Consider the following 4176-nt stretch of genomic DNA (forward strand, 5'->3'; position numbering starts at 1 on the left):
ACTTCTCTTGCCTCATTCCTCTTGCTTCTCTCATCTCATTTCCCTCACTTCTCTTGCCTCATTCCTCTTGCTTCTCTCATCTCATTTCCCTCATTTCTCTTGCCTCATTCCTCTTGCTTCTCTCATCTCATTTCCCTCATTTCTCTTGCCTCATTCCTCTTGCTTCTCTCATCTCATTTCCCTCATTTCTCTTGCCTCATTCCTCTTGCTTCTCTCATCCTCATCTCATTTCCCTCATTTCTCTTGCCTCATTCCTCTTGCTTCTCTCATCCTCATCTCATTTCCCTCACTTCTCTTGCCTCATTCCTCTTGCTTCTCTCATCCTCATCTCATTTCCCTCACTTCTCTTGCCTCATTCCTCTTGCTTCTCTCATCCTCATCTCATTTCCCTCACTTCTCTTGCCTCATTCCTCTTGCTTCTCTCATCTCATTTCCCTCATTTCTCTTGCCTCATTCCTCTTGCTTCTCTCATCCTCATCTCATTTCCCTCACCTCTCTTGCCTCATTCCTCTTGCTTCTCTCATCCTCATCTCATTTCCCTCACTTCTCTTGCCTCATTCCTCTTGCTTCTCTCATCCTCATCTCATTTCCCTCACTTCTCTTGCCTCATTCCTCTTGCTTCTCTCATCCTCATCTCATTTCCCTCACTTCTCTTGCCTCATTCCTCTTGCTTCTCTCATCTCATTTCCTCATTTCTCTTGCCTCATTCCTCTTGCTTCTCTCATCCTCATCTCATTTCCCTCACTTCTCTTGCCTCATTCCTCTTGCTTCTCTCATCCTCATCTCATTTCCCTCACTTCTCTTGCCTCATTCCTCTTGCTTCTCTCATCCTCATCTCATTTCCCTCACTTCTCTTGCCTCATTCCTCTTGCTTCTCTCATCTCATTTCCCTCACTTCTCTTGCCTCATTCCTCTTGCTTCTCTCATCCTCATCTCATTTCCCTCACTTCTCTTGCCTCATTCCTCTTGCTTCTCTCATCCTCATCTCATTTCCCTCACTTCTCTTGCCTCATTCCTCTTGCTTCTCCTCATCTCATTTCCCTCACTTCTCTTGCCTCATTCCTTCTTGCTTCTCTAATCTCATTTCCCTCATTTCTCTTGCCTCATTCCTCTTGCTTCTCCCATCCTCCTCTCATTTCCCTCATTTCTCTTGCCTCATTTCTCTTGCCTCATTCCTCTTTTTTTCTCCCACCCTCATCTTATTTCTCTCACTTCTAATTTCTCTTTTATTTTCTCTTTTATTTTCTCTCGTCTGACTTCTCTCACTTCATGTTTTCATTTCTCAATTTTTTTCTCTTCACTGTTTTATCATCAGCTCCCGTTTTGAATTAATTTTTTTTTGTGAATGAAGAGTAAGTAAATGGAAAAGATAGATATAAAGGCAAATACGTAGATAGATAGATAGAAAGAGAGATGATGGACAGATGAGTAGAAAGAAAGAAAGGCAAACATACAGATAAATAAATGTTAAAGCTGATAGATAGAGATAGATAGGGCAGAAAGACGAAAAGCTAAGTAGATTTTTTTTTTTTTTTTTTTTTTTTTTTTTTTTTTTTTTTTTAAATAAAAGGTGAATAGCCGTGGATACAAGGGGCGTGCATTTGCATGTGATTACGTCGGTTGCATGTTATTTGCAACTGTTTTCACGGCCTGTGAATTTTAAGTGTATAGTGAGCTTGAATGCAATCGAGGCCGCAGATTTATTCATAACGGTAAATATTGTCGGAAAAAAATCAACCGCACCGCCTTTTCGGTTACCAACGGAGAGAGAAATGAAAAGAATTTGGAATAGAGGGCTGGGGTGAGGGAAGAGGAGGAGGAAGAAGGAGGAGGAGGAGGAGGAGGAGGAGGAGGAGGAGGAGGAGGAGGAGGAGGAGGAGAGGAGGAGGAGGAGGAGGAGGAGGAGGAGGAGAAGGAGGAGAAGGAATAGGAGGAGGAGGAGGAGGAGGAGGGGGGTGGAGGAGAAGGAAGAGAAGGAGGAGGAGGAGAAGGAGGAGGAGGAGGAGGAGGAGGAGGAGGAGGAGGAGGAGAAGGAGGAGGAGGAGGAGGAGGAGGAGGAGGAGGAGGAGGAGGAGGAGGAGGAGGAGGTGGAGGAGAAGGAGGAGAAGGAATATGAGGAGGAGGAGGAGGGAGAGGAGGGGGAGGAGGAGGAGGAGGAGGAGGAGGAGGAGGAGGGGGAAGAGGGGAGGGGAATGAGAATGAGGAGGAGGAGTAGGAGGGAGAAGAAGATGGAAGAAAAGGAGGAGGAGAAGGAGGAAGGGGAAGAAAATGGCAAAGGAGGATAAAGAAGAAGAAGAGAAGAGTTATATGAGAAAGAGGTAAAAGGAGAAAAAAAACGAAAGCAAGAAAGAAAATAATAGTAGATGAAGAAAAAAGAGAGAAAAAAAAATAAGGAAAGAAAATAAAGCAAAATTGGAAAGACAAAAGTAAAAAAAAAAAAAAAAAAAAAAATGCGTTTCGTGCTTGTATTTACTGAAATACAGATTTTACGAGAATGAAATTCCAAAACGCAAAAAAATAGCACACATTTTCAAAACGATCGGACTCGAAACAATACAGACAGCGCTTTCCAATACGAATATTTACTCATTTCCTTCCCTTATTTCTTATTCATCTACCTTTGTTTTTGTAATTTATTCTATCATTTTTTTTTTGTTTCAGTTTATTAATCCTTAAATCTAATTACCCATCAGGTCGACGAACCTTCCTTTTCGTTCTCTTTTTAAACGGCCGTAAAACCTGCAATGTTACTTTAAATCCTCATAAATTCTGCCGTTCTATATTGCCTAAATACCGTTTTTATTACATAACTTTAGCGATACTTACGATCGAACCAAGAATTAACATATATAATTTCATTATGTCATGATGTAAAAAAAAAACATTTAGTATTCTGGGTTGAAATATGTTAGAAAAGAGGCGTTTGAGTTAAGAATGATATAATCAACAGGTCATATTATAAAATGTAAAAAAAAAAAAATAAATCGTAAATATTTGAAAATGATTATAAGGGAAAATCCTCCCCTCTCCCATCTTAAAATAATGAAAACGTACGAGAGAAATTGAGAACAAGTGAAGTCATTGCCCGTAATGTAAGGCTAGGGTACGATTTTAAAAGGTAATATATGCACTTTTTAATGGATTCCTTAAAAAGCGTTTTCTCCGCCCCCCACCCCCACCCCCCACCCTCTCTCTCTGTTTAACATTGTCTCGATCTTTGGCTATGTCTGTTTGTCTGTCTGTCTCCGACTCTCTCTCTATATCTGTCTATCTATCTATCTATCTATCTATATAGATAGATAGATGAAATGATAAATGAGAATGATTAAACAGGCAGGTATATATAAATAGATGGATAATTATATAGAAAGAAAGATAGGCAGATACATAGATGGATACATAGAAATATATACAGATATATACGTAAATAGATAAATAGATGGATAGATAGATAGATAGATAGACAGATAAGTAGATAGTTAGAAAAAGCAAAAGAAAGGTAGGAATAAATGGAGAAAAAAACAAAACAAAATAAAGAAGGGGACCAAGAGAGAGAAAATGAATATTGATGAATATTGAGAGAGAGAGAGAGAGAGAGAGAGAGAGAGAGAGAGAGAGAGAGAGAGAGAGAGAGAGAGAGAGAGAGAGAGAGGAGAAGAGAGAGAGAGAGAGAGAGGAGGGGAGAGGAGAGAGAAAAAGAGAGGAGAGAGAGAGGAAGGGGAGAGAGGGGAAGAAGAGAGAGAGGAAGAGAGAGAGAGAGGAGAGAGCGAAGAGAGAGAGGAGAAGAGAGAGGGAGAGAAAAGAGAGAGAGAGAGAGGGGATAAGAGAGAGAGAGAGAGGAGGAGAGAGAGAGGGAGAGAGAGAGAGAGAGAGAGAGAGAGAGAGAGAGAGAGAGAGAGAGAGAGAGGAGAGAAGGAGAGAGAAGGAGAGAGAGAGCGGGGAGAGAGGGGAGAGAGAGAGAGAGAGAAAGAGAGAGATAGACAGATAGATAGAGAGAGAAAGATAGATAGATAGATAGACAGATAGATAGATAGAGAAAGAGAGAGGGAGAAAGAGAAAGAGCGAGAAAGAGAAAGAGAGAGAGAGAGAGGGAAAGAGCGAGAAAGAGAAAGAGAGAGAGAGAGAGAGAGAGAGCAAAAGACAAGAGAAAGAAGAAAGAAGAACAGACAGGGAGAA

General features: G+C 41.0%; 1 pseudogene; it reads right to left on the reverse strand.

Annotated features, from left to right (window-relative positions):
• Window positions 1-1972: 1972 nt before the first annotated feature.
• The window catches only part of LOC119578385, an 8153-nt pseudogene continuing 5949 nt past the window's right edge, over window positions 1973-4176 (reverse strand).

Source organism: Penaeus monodon, chromosome 11, assembly GCF_015228065.2.
Source record: "Penaeus monodon isolate SGIC_2016 chromosome 11, NSTDA_Pmon_1, whole genome shotgun sequence".
In the NCBI taxonomy this organism is placed as follows: Eukaryota; Metazoa; Arthropoda; class Malacostraca; order Decapoda; family Penaeidae; genus Penaeus; species Penaeus monodon.